The 17,640-nt window shown below is 29.8% G+C and overlaps 1 protein-coding gene across 1 annotated transcript in view; it reads right to left on the bottom strand.

Annotated features, from left to right (window-relative positions):
- LOC148227409 (protein O-mannosyl-transferase Tmtc2-like) overlaps window positions 1-15,365 on the bottom strand; it is a 284,374-nt gene extending 269,009 nt beyond the window's left edge. The window contains exon 1 of the mRNA XM_088201697.1: window positions 15,235-15,365. The gene's annotated coding sequence lies outside the window, so the exon portion shown is untranslated. The remainder of the gene's footprint in view (window positions 1-15,234) is intronic.
- Window positions 15,366-17,640: the final 2,275 nt, after the last annotated feature.

The raw sequence follows: 17,640 nt of genomic DNA, 5'->3' as shown, positions 1-17,640 counted from the left end.
ATTGTGAAATAATAACCGAATAATGTAAATTATATAAGTTTGCAAACGTTTTAATTAAATTACGAAATGTTATATGAGTTCTTCGCCTACGTAATTTATTTTTTATATTTTAATTGATTAAATACATTATAATAAAATATGTACCTTAGAATTATGTACAGAAGATTCGTACAATGCTAGTAAAAATTTTACTCGGTTGACAACCCACTTGTATTATCACAGATAACTATGTATGTGTTGCTCTTTAAATAGTTGTATGAATTTAATTGTAAATATTTTTTATTTAATAATTAATATGTGTTTAATTATAGAGTGCTAATAAAACTAGTAGGAATATATTGTATTATGAATTTACAAAGCATCACTTTGACGTTTTTATCAAATTTAACTAACGCTGTTACTTATTATATATACTAAATCTAAATATAGAAAACACTCAAGGCAAAACCAATCAATTAAGACACCAATATCAGTTGCGACTCGATACTGTCATTATCGTCTGATAATAAGATTGTCTCTACCGTCTAGAATTTCCCCCATGTACTAAAAAAGCCTCCCGGTAGATGCGCATAAAGGACCCTCTCTGCTAATTGTCCTTGACTTTCGTTTACTTTAACTTAACGAAGTACGGCACACCCCAGACGGAAACCAATACTTCCGGTTTCAACCCATTTTTTCGCTTTCCTTAATTAAGTCAGGATCCAAAATATGTGAGCGTATGTATTATCAGATTATATATTCCATCAGTCGACAGGCTTCGCACAACTTCCTGCGAACACGGCTAGATAATACAACTTTAATTACAACTTTCAAATTCTACGACATAAATTACCTGATCTCGGCCGAAGATTGCGTGAAACGAGGAAGTCGCGTTCGCACGGGGAAAATCTGAGTCTAGTGCCAAAGAGGGTTGTTGAATGTAAAAAAAATCTCTCGAAAGGCCCATTCGAGTAAAAATTTATGCACCTATACATAGTAGGCGTATATATAAGATGTACGAAAAGGAAAAAGGGGGTTGCTTTTCCGCGAGGACGTATCGTAGACCATTGTCTACGTCTGAACGTTTTTAATCTTGGAAACTTGGTGTGAAATGGCCGGAAGTAATGTCGCCTGACAGGCGAGACCACGCCAAATTAGCTTAACAAAAAAAACTCTCAAAAGATACGGAAAGGAAAGCGAAGAAAGTGTGAATAGAGCGGTCATTGTTTACGTCGCGGAAAAATTCTCCGCGATTAGTCTCAAAGCGATATTGTCCATTAAGAGACGTAATTGGAAAATGTCACTCTTAAAGGCTTGTTCTCTTGAAATGAATAGTTTTATTCTTTGAATTAATTGTATTATAAAAGATTCGAGAAGACAATAGGATACTGTTACGGTATATCCATTGTATATAGTTTTATAGAATATAAATATAACATATATTATAATATAGCAATTAGTGAATATTAAATCATTTGTCTTGCATTTAGTGTAATATATTATATATAATAGCCATAAAAAAAGTATTATTATAAATTTAATTAATATACACATATTTTTTTCTTAGAATACCTGATTCAGTAAGTTCTCGCAGAAAGTTTTATGTCGCTAAGCATTTATTTAAACTATTTTAGGGTGCTGTCAACAATTAAATGATTCTCAAGAAATTCCAGTTTTGAGTTCCGGAACGTTTTCGAGAATCATGATCACGTCCTCTTTCCATGTTTGTTAGATCCAGAACCTCCGCACTAGCTTATGGCTGTCGCCTTCCGACACCTTATTTCACATCATTGCACATTAATATGTTTAATGTCAGCTACGAAAAGCTAATCTGGTTTGTTTCTATCAATTTAAATATTTTATTTATATTTTTATTTTTTATACTGTCATATTTTTTATTTTACTTGTGTATTTTAATAATACTATATTTTGATTTTTTACCATCGTGATGCATTGGGATAACCTATTAAGTTACAGTAGTCTTAATTTCATCTAAATAAATTAATAAATATTATTGTGCATATATTAATGACAAATCAAATTAAAAAATATGTGCAATAGTTTGATATTTAATTGATAAGTTGCAAGTAGCTTTTTATATAACGGTTCAAATTACGATTTGCACTTTTCTTGCAGGTAAATTGGGCACAATAACAATTAAATCAATCAATATGTGAGCATTGCTAACTTTTCATTTCCAAATAAAATATATTCTTACATTTAAATATTTGACTTTATAGTTTTAATAAAAAGAATAATTCTTAAGCTTATATATTTATTAAATGAATTTAGATGATTTTTTATCAGAAAATTACTCAACACATTTGAATAATATTTAAAGAAGTATATTTATAAATAATATTATGTTCTAGAAAAAATAATATCAAGGTGCTTAATTAAACTTTTATTAACTCATATATATAATATTACAAAAATATAGTAGAAATATATTCATCCTTGCCATACGTCGGTTATCCATTTCTGCGTAACATTGTATTAAGAGACGCTATTCTTCGTTTCTCTTAAAATCAAAATTTGAACAAATCAGTATTTGTTATTAAAAAATACAATTTATTTAAACATAACACACACAGAAATACATTTTTTCCAAAATACTTTGATAATAATAGAATTCAGCGCACGATACCCAGTATTATACACGTGTCTAAAATTTCCAAGTATGAATATTCAGCAGCTCTATAACGTACACGCCATAGTCTCATGGTTAATTTAATTCCAAATAAGCAACTATATAATACTTATAAAATTTCAAAAAAGGTCAAGTCTCATAGAATTTGCATCAATTAAGCTCACGGCTCGTCGTATATCCCGTTAACGTATTTAGTAATTTCGGTAGTTATTTTAACCGACCGCGCGCAATAATCTCTTATTCCAACGCGGTTAAAATATATGGCGAATCAAACGACTCGACAATCAATACTGCCGGTGCGGGAAATTCAATTGGTTGAGTTAAATATCCATTTTTATCAGTTTAGCAGGTGGGAAGTTGGCGAAATTCATCCATCTTCCTCGCAGTCTCTCTCTCTCTGATCATCTGAACGCGCCCTAACTCGGCTTTAATGATGGAATTTCCGGAATTCGAGTCCTTCGCCGGAGAGGAGTGGTAAGGTGGTGTAGGAATGAGAAGAGGTCCGTGGTACTATTACTCAACGCCAGATGGGGGACCATTAAAAAATTTGTTGGAATTTAATGTATAGCATAAAAGTACCATACATCACACGAGCGAATACTTCTCGCATCTCACATTTCGACATTAACGACATAAAATAGGTAGGCGACTGCCATTCATGCGAGGCTCCGATTCATGTATGCTTTTTTATTATTATTATGAAGAAAGCTCATACACTAACACTCCTGATAAACTTTGGTTTAATAACAAAATTAAAAGTAATAACTTTAAGGCAAATTCCTTGAAGGTACACAAAATTATTGAATTTTTTTTAAATACGATAGAAAATATAGTCCAAAAATATTTTAAGAGTTTCTTGATTTTTTTACTCCAAAACGTTATAAATTTTTACACAAAATTTTCTTAGGCTGTAAATCTTTTGGTAACTGTTTCTTAACATACAGCTAAAAACTAAAAACCACTTATTTTTTATTTATTTATTTATTAGAAACATATTTTTTTCTGCTATAATTTACCAAACTTTTTTACCTGCTTATAACGGCGTTATCAAAACTAAAACAAGTTAGCGAAGAGTTTCAATGTCAGTAACTTCTTAGCGCAAAGAATTTGATCATTGAACGAACATCGCTCTTTTAACAATTTCTTTTAAATAAGTGAAAATAGTAGCTCTTTTTCCACTTTTTTTTATCTTTACGTTTATTTTATTTCTCGGTGCATTCAGCATTTTTAAAATGCCAGACTAAGTCATCTATATGTTTTACTTTAACGAAACAAAGCAATTCCGAACAGCATTCAATGCCACATATTAGCCCCGTTCAAAAGTTTAGATTAAACGATCTTTTATAATCTAGTTCATTGCAATCGTATTTTATAATGTTAATTAAATAACTCTTTCTATGTAAAAGTTTGATTTTTCGGTCACTATTTGATAACAAGTAAAAATAATTATTGCTATATAATTTATATTTAATTTTTAATAATTTTTTTATTGCTTTTTTATTTAAATGATTCATTAATAAATATATACTTAAAGTGTAGTTAACATTTTTCTTTACGGTTATTTATATATTTTTCTGCTTATGTATATTTATAATTTTAAATAATATGGATCAAAAATTACCACCCTATTTTATTTTAATTGTTTAAAGCAGACACAAGATACATAAATATATTTAGCTATAATAAAAATACTCCCCCCTCGCAATTGTAATTCATTAATTATATTAAAACACTTCTGTTGATAGTCGACTCAAGAATCAGTAGGATTTTGGTTGTATGTGAGTAAAAATAATATTTAATATATTTTACTTGTTTATAAAATACATAAATACTTATTCATGTATTTTATAAACAACTTTTTATCTATAAACTTTTTATCGAAATCCATCTTCAAATTAATATAATTATTTACTAATTTTGACAAGATTCAATTTGTCTTCTTAGAACAAACGCTGCACCGTTACATGCGGTTCAACGGTTTACGTATACATTCTGGTTTCTCGAGGGATGAGAATTCTCATTTTTATTTCTCAATTCTCTTGAGAATTATAATAAAACAATATATTACTGTAAATATTTTTATGTATATAAAATATTTTTACTGTTTTTATTTTGCAATATTTTTTTGACAATATGTAAGCATATAAATTATATTTTCCATAGTAGTTAAAATATGAAAGAACTATGTGCTTATCATTTAATAAAACATATCAGTAGATATATTGCCATACATTGTTTTTAAAAAGCAAATCGGCTATTATTGTTCTAATATCAATAGAAAAAAAATCCTATGCTGAGCAACTTATTTTAAATATTTTTGTAGTAAACAATTTTTCGCGATTTGAATACTTCTGACCTTTATTAAAAGCTTGCATATTTTTAAAGCTCTGACACCGACGAGCTTATGCAGCTGTATAAAATAAACAGTAGTTGCATAATCTTTAAAAATATTCATACTTATTCTTTAATTTTAGCAAAAATTCTCTTTAAAAATTCGCAGGCAATCAGAAAGCTTTTCGAAAACTAACACTAGGCTTATGTATCCGTTATCTAAACCAAACTTATTCTTAATTAGTAGATATAGCAACAATTTTTTTATTGAAAAAAATATGATTCATTTTAATAATACAGTAATCTTTCAAGGTTTGAGCTCAAATAAATTGAGCCAAATAATTTTGATGTAAGCAATTTCTTAAAAATTTAATTTATCAAAAAACGTTTTAAATTAAATTTTATACATTCATTATATACTACAGAATTTCAAAATACAATTTTCTAGCAAACGATACCTTTGTAAATAAAAAATAAAAGTTATGGGTTGGTAAAAGAGTTTCAGATTTAGTAAATAAAAAGATATGCATGACTATCAAAAAATATAGTTAGATACACAATAACGAGGTCATTAAAATAATATAAGCATTTATGTTACTGCTGTTTTAACTATTTAGCTATATAAAATTACTATATGTACAATTGTACATATACATACAGGTAGTTATAGATTGTATATTACATTTAGATTTATATATGAAAATTTTAAATACTCTAAGTTAATAAAATTCATTAAATCCCAGTTTTTAGAATGGCAGAAAGAGCTGAAGATCAGAAATAATGTTGAATCAGTTTTACGTCAATGCGTAGGCTTGATGTACCTTGTGGCATTTAATTTATCAAATTATTTTTGCCATAAACACAACAATAATACATTATCGCTGTATAAATTTATGTATTTTATTCAGCATTTGCTTTGTTTAAATATTTCACTTGCTCTATTATGCCCTTTGTAACACTCCAAACGGAGAGAGTACAATAAACGAATATAATGAATATAAATATGCAAATACACTCTGACCCTTGTTAAGCTCTCGGTAAGATGTCAAGTGTTAAATAATATATAAAAATAAATAAAAAATAAGCGCGCATATTAATAAATACGTATTACATAAGCACCCAGAAAAAAACGATAAAAATAAATAAAGAAAAATAATAATTATAATAATAATATAGTGCTGAGATTCTTGGCATTACCGTATCATTGGTATGGCGCCAAGAGATGTGTTAATATAATTACACGTCTAATAACCGGAGAGACAGGTCCGAGAGAGACATAGTCCACAAAGTGAGACTTTTTGTTCAAAAATGGCCGCCGACAAAAGTTAAATATAACTAAAGTGACACTAATTGCACCAATTGTAATTGAAGTTAATTCGTCGTGAAGTTTAACGAACCGAAAATATTTTATGCGGACCGAACAACAGTTGACCGTCAAATTGATTGCATCGTAGTGTGTTTCTGTGTCTTATACGTATTTTTTTCACCCATAAATATATTATTTTTATGCGAAAATATTACATAATTTCAGCGAAACGATAATCCGGTATGGGCTGCGATAATTAAAAAAGATTTTCCTCTCTCTGGAAAAAGTCGGCGGTGTCCCCCTCGTTCAGTGTTTTACTTTCCCCTAAGCGCTTTCAAAGTAAAATAAAATAATCGAATCGGAATAAATTACGGATATTGCCGTTCTTCAACGGGCCGTGACTGTTCTCGGTAATATTTCCAATAAAGGTATTTCTGTTACGACTGATGCGGCTCCCGTTACTTCCAACGCCTTACAATAGAATTTAATCAACTTACGAGTTAAAAAATAAAATTAATATCTATAGGTGCGAGTTCTAAACGAATGCTAATTATATATTAGATCATTTCTCTTTGCATGATCGATAGTATATTTGAAACAGTAATTACGTTAAAACTTATTAAACAAATTTTACGCAGTTTTTTTTAAATGTTTAAAATATATAAAGTTAAAATTGTATGTTTAGTTCATGAATTTTGTATAATTAGTGTTATTTGTGGTAGTAATTCTGAAAAGTCATTATGAAATCAATTCAAACTTTAAAGCAATCAGCCCATTATTATTCGAGAACTGTCATATAATAATTTAAAAAATATTGTTAACAATACATAGTTAATGATTATATTTGCATTCGCAGAATGTTATTTGACGTTTTGATTATACAAATAATTTATTTTATCATAAACAATATATGATAGATTAATAGTTATACCATACATATATTCGACACGAATATAACATATATTTAACACTTACTAAAATTTTTGACTAAAAATGGCTTTTTCGTACTTATTTTAATGAAAAAAAATATTACTTTTTATTGAAAAAGCAAATAAAAATCATTTTAATAAAATATAATCTAAGTATTTTTAAAGAAATTTAAAACTTTTTACCCCTTACTTATATGTTGTTTATTTACCTTTGAAAAAGCAAAAAACTCGATAATCGAAAATCAATTTAGGGGTGAAATACGGTGACTGAATTTCTGATTGCGATTATTTCTTTTAATGCAAGTGCAACGAGTTCTTTCTCAAATACTTACCACTGGCAATGAAAATAAGATATATTTTATTAATTTACTTTTCTAAATTTGCATTGCATTCAAATAAGTAAGAATTTGTTTCTAGTGATCTTGGAAGGGTATCCATCGTGCACTATAAGCTGCTGCCATAGAACCACACTATTGATTCCACTAAAGACTACTAACAATTGCCCTAATTTGCCCAAACTAGCATATATAAAATAAATTGGATGGCCACTAGGACACTTTCTGACCACCCATTTCTATGGATATTCTAAAAATTTAGTAGTGCATCCACCATCTAATCTGGCCCATTTACCACTCAAATTAAGCGAAAAAATAACAAGTCGGCGCGTATCCACATATGCCAAGAACTTCTGGATCTTGAAGCTAGTCGCCTTTTCTCGACCATTTAAAAAGTGTTAATGAGAAATGGGATTTGTGTGACAACAGTGGTTATTCAAATATCGAGTATCAAAACCTACTTCGAGTCCCAGATATACTTTATTTTGTGTGTATGGTGGAATTGCAGAGGGATTGTGCATCACGAAATAACTGCATCATTGTATGTGATCAACTGGATCGTCTGAAAAAAGGCCTGAAAAAAGAAATTGACTCTCGATATCATTTAAGAACTTGGTAGGAGGATTTTATCTCATCTACTATATTCTCCAGATAACTAATATTTATTTAGATCAATTCAAAATTTTCTAGATTTAAAAAAAATCAAAAGGCAGACCACGTAAAAAAGGGGCTATCGGAATAGTTTGCCTCAACGCTTCCAATATATTATGCTTATATAATTTAAAATTAATCTAGTAGTAGGAGAATGGTATTATTATATATTGTGGTCCCTTTTGTACAAAATGCAAATATACATTATTTTTTAATGTTTACGCCTTTCGTTCCGGATTAGGCCGATATCTCGTGCCATTTATTTTTTAACCGATTGTAATTTTCATAAAGCTCCCCCCATCTTATATACGCACATATTAAATTTCATCTTCTCCTTACGCCAAAGTGGCGGGCTCTTAACAAGTGTGCTCATCGCGAGAATGCGCAATGGGGTCTAGGCAGAAATTTCAAATATGTGACCTGCGAGGCATAAGAGGACTGAAAATAATTTGGATTCGGTGGAGTCAAGATTTTTGCGGCTTATCCACAATTTCCACGTACCCATGTAGACGTGTACACACACACGCACATCTCGACTTGCGTCATAGTCGTTATTATTATTACCTCTCACATACGCATCGAGTGTATGAAGAGGGATATAGATTATGACACCACTCTACCAGATTCTGATTTGAAATTTTCCTTCGAGAAGCCGAGCAAAGTAAAAGGATATTTTAATATTAAACATTATAAAATATATAAAATGTAGCAGCGTTTACATAAGTTTTTTTATACGTTAGTTTCTTTATAATGTTTTTTAGCAAAGTAAAAAGATATTTAGAAAAACATTTTTTATTATTATTTACTAAAAGTTTTCCTCACAGATCGAACCTCCTTTTTAGCAGAATTAAAAATTGATAAAGCAATAATTTATCTTAAAACGTACAAATCGAGCAGATATAAAAGAGATTTTTATTTATATTATTTAACTCCGTGGGAGTTAAATAATATAAACTTCCTGCATATGATGTTATAATTTAGAGGTCATTCAAACGATAATTTCTAGCAAATAAAAAAATCCATTACGCCTTTTTGAACAACAATCAATGAGATATCTTTTGACCAAAAAATTGCATTAATAATTTAAAGTATGGCATGAACTACCTAATAGCACTTTTGACCCGAGATGGTAATTACTCATGAAAAAACGAGTGCTGAATAAAATAAAACATTATATCCTGCGAGTAATACTTTTTTCTTTACTCTTTGGTTGTCGATCGCCGGAGTAACCATCTAAACCGTTTCTCTTCTAAGGCGTAAAAATATTTCTTTGGTGTGTCCAAAAAAGCGATGAAATTACTAAATCGCCCAGCATCACATTAGGGTCATCACTTTTAAGAGTCACATCTCTTCGACCTCAAAACCCGAAAACATAAATTATTAATTTACATTTTAAAATCAATCTGTAAGTGGCTTATGTTAAAAAACTAAAGAATGCACAATAATCAAAGTATAAAATATCAATGTATTTTTGAACAACTCTGTATATAAATTTTATAACGAGCTCAAGCGCCGTCGGAAATAAATTATGCAAATGTTCGACTAAACGACTGCGGAAAAGGCTTTCGCGCGGGCATTGTAAGAAAAACGTCCATAATTACCCAATTTGGAGGCAGATAATTTACACGGTTTATTAGAGCGTTTTGAAAGAACGTCGACGGCATTCAAATCGCTGAGGGTAGTCACCCTAGTTACCCAGAGACCCACCCTCCAGCGCTCCTAGGTGAGGCTTTGATATTCATTACGGAATCATCAGCATGTCAAGTGCCAACGCTTTCTCTCTCGCTCTTTCTATCTCTCTCCCCCGGGGCTTTGATCGCGCAACTGTGAAATGATGTATGAGAGGGTGAATTGCCAGCATCGTCGATCGCCGGACCAAAAGGTCAACGGAGTATGTTTTTATCAAAGACTAATTATGACTCTCTGACAGTTGACTGACGCAAATTTTTCTGCTGTTAGGGTCTTATCTTTAAAAAATGAATTGATAGTGACAATTTTACGCTATCTAGTTAAAATAAGTAATTTAATATTAAATGAAATTACTAAAAATTTAGGTAGAAACTATTTTAAATATTAATTTTTAAAACAGAATGTGTAAAAACGTGTAATATTATAATTTTAATAATAAATATAACATCAAGTATAATTTTATAAAATTATATGCAAACTAAAAAATATTCGAACACACAGTAATATAAGAAAATTGGTATTTATAAATTGATTTACAATGATTACAATTGTTTACTACATATTTACAAAATATTACAGTGCGTTTCAATTTGTAGCTGCACTTCAACAATCAAATGTTATTATTAGTTAATTATTTTACCGTTTTAATCCTCACATAAATTTTCATGAACATACTTTAAATACCTTTTTGTTCTAAAACACTAAACAAAGAGCGTTTAATTTAGGTTTGGATTGCTAATATTTATATGAGTAATTCCATCTTATTAAATCAATAATCTTATTATGTATATGTATTTTTAATATATTTTTCATCGTTATGATGGATTTTATTAATTTCATAAACTTTTCGGTATCCCTAATATAAAGTATCGAGCCCTAATTTAAATATATCGCTCATTAGCATGATATAATGGGTATATTATAACATAGATTATTATACGATATTTTTTAATATTTTAATTCCCTTATGCAAAAATATCGTTTAAATTACACTTTAATACAAAGTTCTTCGCACAAATTAATAAAAAGCAAATATTTAGGTTTTATTATATAGACTAATGCGTATTAAATTGCCATTTATGATTTTTGAATGTATTATACAATACTTGATTCAAATTAAAAATGCATTTTACACATTTTATGTACATAAACTGTTATCTGATATTTGAACAATTTAACAAAGCTCATAAACAGTATTCGATGAACGTATAAATTTATTTCTGTTAAATTAAATATTTATTATATATTATTCATAACAGTCATTATATATTTTTTTAATATTTTTCGAGTCCCACGTTTTTTTGGTACAATGACTCTCCAATGACACATTACACGAAACATCACATTCCATGGAGCCATTCAATTAAACTAGGGCCATATAATTGCCCGTATACCACTTATTTCACGTACACATACAAACCTAACGAGTAACATCATATTATGGATACGTTTTTTTGCTCGAATTTCAAATAAGCGCATGTATCCACATTTGTGCTGTTATGTGTGCTTTTCGCCGAAAGGCTCATATAGAATTATTTTTTATGCGCCATTGATACGGTACATAACGACGCATCGTTTCGGGAATTCAACGTGACGTTCCATTAAAGAGAATGTAGACTTTTATAATAAAAAAAAATCTGCAGTGAAATTCGATGCGTGAAAATGTTTCCTCGCCCCATTCGTTGTTGTTAAATCGTTGATAAAACGCTAAAATGTTGCACATGCTATTATATAATATGAGCTTACTTATAAAATGTATTTTAAGATTAGATTTATGAATCAGTATTTTTTTATTTTACTTCAATATATTTACATCAATATATTATATCATATTTTTAACACTAATAACCAAAGATAGATTAATAATGCTTTTTAATAAATATAAATATTTAAATTGTATCAAATTATAAATTTAATAACTGCCCTTTAATATTTTAATAAAAAATATTATTTTAAAGAAGTTAATTTAGGGCTACTTTAATATGTACTTTTGTATAGTTTTTTTTGTAAACCTAATTAATTATATTTTCGAGTAAATAAATATTTATTTATGTAATATTTAACACTAACAATGAAAATGTAAAGTTACATATCAAGCGTACTTTCCCTACAGTAATTTGTTAGGGTAGAGCTTAAAATTATTTTTCCATATTTCACTACAAACGAAATTTTAAATCAAAATCAACTTTACTTTGATTTTTTATGTTTTTTACGTGCTCTAATTTATTTTTGATTACAAATTCACCATTATGGCTCGACAAGATTCCTTAATATAGTTCGGGACAAACAAGAAGGTGAAACGTGTTAGTGTTGGTGAATCTGTGAGGATATCCGTACTAGTCCTTCTTGATTGGTTTGTATACATGTATTTGCAACGAAAATAATGATTTATTGTCGTAAAATGCATTGTATTGGTTGACGAGTTGTCGTTTGGGCGAAACTTAACTTAGGACGAGGCGGTCAATTGTTTTGTAAAGAAAATACAGAGTGTTTAGAAAGTATGTAGATATGGCGGAATACAATAAGAAGCGTATTTTAAGGTAGTGCCTAAAATACGCATAACAGTTATGCAGCAGGTAGTCGCCGTGACAAAACTGGGGATCAACCCAGCTTACAAAATTGTTCAGAATTACAAAACTAACGAAAACCAAATAGTTTTATTAAATCAGTGATAAGAAGATGTATTCACAATAAATAAAAGAATTTAAATTAAAAAATAACATAAATAAAAATTAACAGAAATATTTAAATTTTCAATGAAAAGCGAAATATCTTTTTTTATATTCTAATTTTTAAGTTTATTTTACGATTTTGTAAAAACAACAATAATCTAAAATTATTTATTAAACGCTTTTCTCTAAGTATTAGTAGGTAAAAAATAATATAAAATAAATTAATAAAAAACTGTTAAACACTCGATATACACCCTGTGACTAATACAGACGCATTTCACCTTCTTGCTTGTCCCGGACTATACCTCCCTATACTCAATATACAAACAATAATAAGCATTTGAAAAAAATAATTTATAAAAATGTTACGGTGCAGACCTAAAATAGATAAGCATCATCCCACATAATTTTTCCAGCTCCTTATAACTATCGCCGAAAACATACCTGTGTGTTTTGAACTTGTTGGTAAGCTGGATGGCTCGTGTAAGAGGAGTGGTCTTTAGCACTGGGCAAGAATAAGGAATGCGATCGCGACTCTCTAGGGTGATATTTCTTAATTTTCTGGTGGTTCGCAAATATTTGACATCCATTTTAAAATATTATACTTTAATTTCCAAGATTTTCTTAAGAATTCGTGCACCTTTAAATAGCTAAATACATATTTTTTAAATACCATACGGTTATATTTTGAAATATTTCTTGTGTCATTGTTTGAACAAAACATCTAACTTCTTAATTTTAAAAATGATTTTATTTAATTTAATATATTATATGCTTTAAATACAAAATATTTTTTGCCGATTTGACCTGTTTTTAATATTCTCTCTAATAAATATGAACTTTTGTGTTACTTGTTTTAAAATATATTTTTAGTGTTACTTTTAATGAATAAAAATGTAAGGTTAGATATTTTTAATTTCATCTGAACCGTTAACTTAAAAGCTTTCAAAGGTGATTATTTTATTTGTCAATTTTTGCTAAATTCTTTGTGAGTAATCATTCAAAACAAGCTACAAAATTCTCTCAATATAAACTCAGCAAGAAGTAAAAACCTTAACTGATTCCCGAAACCGATTTTTTCGAACGGCTGATCGTTGACGCGAAGCGAGGGAGGCGAGCATTTTATTATATGTATCTGTAAATATTTACGGTATTGAAAATTCTCTCGCGCGCGACCGTAAAACGCTCGGATGCGACACATCGATATTTTTTCTTTTCCTTTTTGATCGGACACGTATACGCGTCGTTGGATTCAGTCGTAAACGAACGGGAACTAAATACTTGTTGCCACCAAGACACAAAATTTCACAGCTGTTCCTGCTGATGCGGGGGGACGAAAGACCCCATTCGGGGGATGCAACAATGAACGGTTTGACGTGTCGGGCTACAATGGAAAAATGAGCATAATGCTTTGTCGGAGCACGTGCAAGGATCAAGAGTCAGGAGGGCGCTGAATATTTAAGAGGTATTATACTTAATGTATAATGCAAATTTTGTTGTTGGGAAGGTGACGCATTATCTGGGGAGTAGAAGGACAAGAATGTGTGGCGTCGTAGCTTGACAGCTCGATATGAATGTGAAATTAGATTATATCAGAAATTATACACGAGAAACTTTATTTTAATATAAGACTTAAAAAATAGGTAAATGTTTTTTTAAAATATGAAAACTTACCAGTACATCGAAATCAATCACTTTTTTATTGTAATATATTTTATATTTATTGTTATATCTGAATAACTGATAAAATACTTTATCCACAATTAAAAGCTAGTTACATGAAACGGGTCGAATAATCAATTAAATAAAAATCAATACCATTTCATTTGTATATAGTGAATAGTATGTTTACTTCACTAATACTAGTATAATAATTTAATTTTTAAATAAAGTAGTTCACAAAACTTATCTTAAGTTCTGATACGATTAAAAAAATTAAGTATAATTTTTACAACAAAATTTATCTGTAAATATATTTTAATATCTGTTGAAATATTTTTTCTAGCATCATTGCATAGCATTTTAAAAAGTAGTCATCATACTCACTATTATTTAATAAGGTTTTAAAAACTTTTTGTTTTTTAAAAACTTTATGCTTTATATTATTTAAATTAAATAAGTTCGTATGTGCACGATATAAAAAAAAATATTTGTCGTGTTCTATTTTCAACAAAATCGTATTAATATTTTTAAACATTGTCGTAGGTTAGGTGTGCTATTACTTTAACATAAAATATAGCTTACGATAATATATCTTCTTCATATAACTTACTTTTACTTTTAAAAAGTGCGTGTTTTTGTTGTTAGTGTGTGTTACATAAACTTATTCAATTTTATTTATTTTCTCTTATTGCGTATTTTCTAATTATCACATAATTTCCATAATATAAATAATATTGTTTACAATATTATTTATATTATTATTTATATTAGTCTTTAAGACGATTAAAATCATTTTTACTAAAGTATACGCGTTGCCAATTTGTGATCCATTCTTGCAAAAAATACGTTTATTCAACCCAATAATATTATTCTACAAATAAAAAAAAAACAATTTAATATTTCATCATTGCCAAATTTACAACCCACATGTGTATCTCAACAAAAACTGACGTTACTTTTTTCCTAAGATTTTATTTTAATTTATTTGTTTTTTTCTGATTTTTTATTTCCATTCTTAAAATCTACTTACATTATTCTATCTACAATCGTCGTGTCCCGATTGCCGGTAACACTTTCGCGGTACAACAAATAAATACGCGTCGAACAGGAGCGCGCGCGCGCAGTGTAGCCGTCGCGACGCTCGCGCTCGGGCGTCGCGCCGGAACTGACGCGCTCCTCACAAAAGGGTTCGTATTTAAGGCAGCCTCTCTCTACTCGCTAATCGATTGGCCGAGCGGGGGCGGCGGGGCGCGGAGGGAACCCGACCCCCACCCTCGACACACCGAGAGCGACGCGCATGCGCCGACGTCATTTCCTCTCCGACTTATCTGCGTGCATGGCCACGGAGAGATACAGGTGGTTAGTGACATCATAGGAGATTTTTCCCCTGCCGTTGGACGTATGAATATTCATTGCGGTTTTTTTACGAAAGATGAGATTCTGTGTGTGTACGAGGGAACGTCCAAAAGTTTCCGGCCCAAGTATGATATCACTTTTTCAAGTTGTTACGCACTTTTATACATTTTGAGTTAAAGTTTTATATCCTTGATTAAGTGATTCTAAGTTGATTCTGTGTGAGTACAGGAGCGTTTAAATGTTTAGGCACTACGTGTGTTGCTCAAATGTTACAGAGAATAGCATACTTTCTAATACATTTTTTGTATATAAATAAAATTACAAAATTTGATACAACACACGCGCGTCCGAAGTACCATGAGTGGTGCCCGCGACCTAGCAGCTGTCGAGAAATTTGCCTGCATTCTTACCATTCCTTTTAACATACGGAGTGAGAATACGGCATGATGTATATAACGTGGCATAAAACTGAACTAGACACACTTGACTCCACTACGCCTCGACGCTCGGACTACTACCACGCTCTGTTTTGGATTTAGTATATATTTTTCTCGCACTTTGGCATAACTGGACCATACATCCCTATAAAATAGAAAAGAATAGTTTTAAATGTGTCTTTCGAGAACCCAGTATAATTCGCTAAAGCGGTAATTTAGTTATTTGCGTTTTGGTTTCGCGCGTTCGCTTCATCGCAACTTCGCATCCAATGTCATGCTGATGTTTTTTGCGGTATTTGTATACAGTATGACTTATAAGCTAATCATTACCTGTACCGAATTGTTTATTCTACAATATATGTTAAGATAAAACCTCATTCCATTTGTTACGTCAAATTTGAACCCACTTGTTGGTTTTTTTAATAACGCATTGCAGTTTATTGGTAGAGTAATTGTCGCAAAACACTACCTTGTAGTAATCTGGCTAATATATTTCTTAGTAATGTAAATGTGCTTGATTTCTTTAGTCACATGTTTCAAATCGTTTTGCCTAGTAAAAATTCCTAATATAGACAAAAGTGTTATAACTAGAAATATGTTGAAAAAAGTGACGTACTCGGCTTTGTTATGCGGAGCGCGTGTCACTTTAACAGTTTATTGTCGATTCGCGTTTAGTACAAAACGTAAAATTGAAACGTCTACGAATATGACTTGATTATCTGGAATATCAGCAAAACAATATCCCCCTTGAATTAAAGATGTTTTAAATAAATAAAATCAGCACATATTGTATCCATAGTTGTAGTAGAATGCCTTTTTACTGGGTTTTTAGTATTTTTTTGTCGTATTCTTTAATACGCGAGATTTGTGGTTTAGTGTGGTTACCGTTTGGTGATATTTAAAGTTTGTTATTATTTTTTTTTGCAATTTGTATAAAAACATGTATTATTATTATTTCTTTATTTTTAATGAGTTTCAATTAAGAAAAAAATAGTTTTATTAGTGCCAATCCACAGAATAAAAGCATTTGTTAAGATGGGTCTGAATAATTGTTTATAGATTAAAATTTTATTTTTATAGGGGCACTCTTTATATTTAATATTGGTCTAAGGACTGCAATAGCGGTAAGCTCTTCAGAGCGAAGTTACACAACGTATTAATTAAATTAAAGCTTGAAGGCCAGGTGTAAGCCCAAGTTTTTACCGCTAGATTTATACTCTACAATATTTCCATATTCACTTTGGAGAGACGGTTGTATAGTTTGTCTAGTTTTTGTAAATGTATTTTATACCATTTTATTCTGGTTTATTTTCATTTTTCACCCATAGAAATTTGCTGACTTTACTGCTATGGGTTAAAATATGCAAATGCCTTAAAATGGCAGCTTTAAAAAAAACCTATGTATCATTAATTATTCTGCACCAAAAACAACGGCTGCTCCTAAAACCACAGAAAAAGCTGATTTAGTAGAACAAATATATGCAGATAGAGAAATAAATTAAATGTTATTATATTTTTGTATATATTTATATTAAGAGTATGCTAAGCATATATTTTTATAATTCTTTGCATATATTTTTATTATTCTTAACATATATTTATAGCACAATATTTGGCTTTGGTAAAAAAGGAAAATCCAGTTT

This window comes from Plectrocnemia conspersa, unplaced genomic scaffold, assembly GCF_051122295.1.
Source record: "Plectrocnemia conspersa isolate PC_06_02 unplaced genomic scaffold, ASM5112229v1 ptg000013l, whole genome shotgun sequence".
Classification (NCBI taxonomy): Eukaryota; Metazoa; Arthropoda; class Insecta; order Trichoptera; family Polycentropodidae; genus Plectrocnemia; species Plectrocnemia conspersa.
Note: the sequence above shows the minus strand (reverse complement) of the source record. Positions and strands in the feature narration are given on the sequence as shown.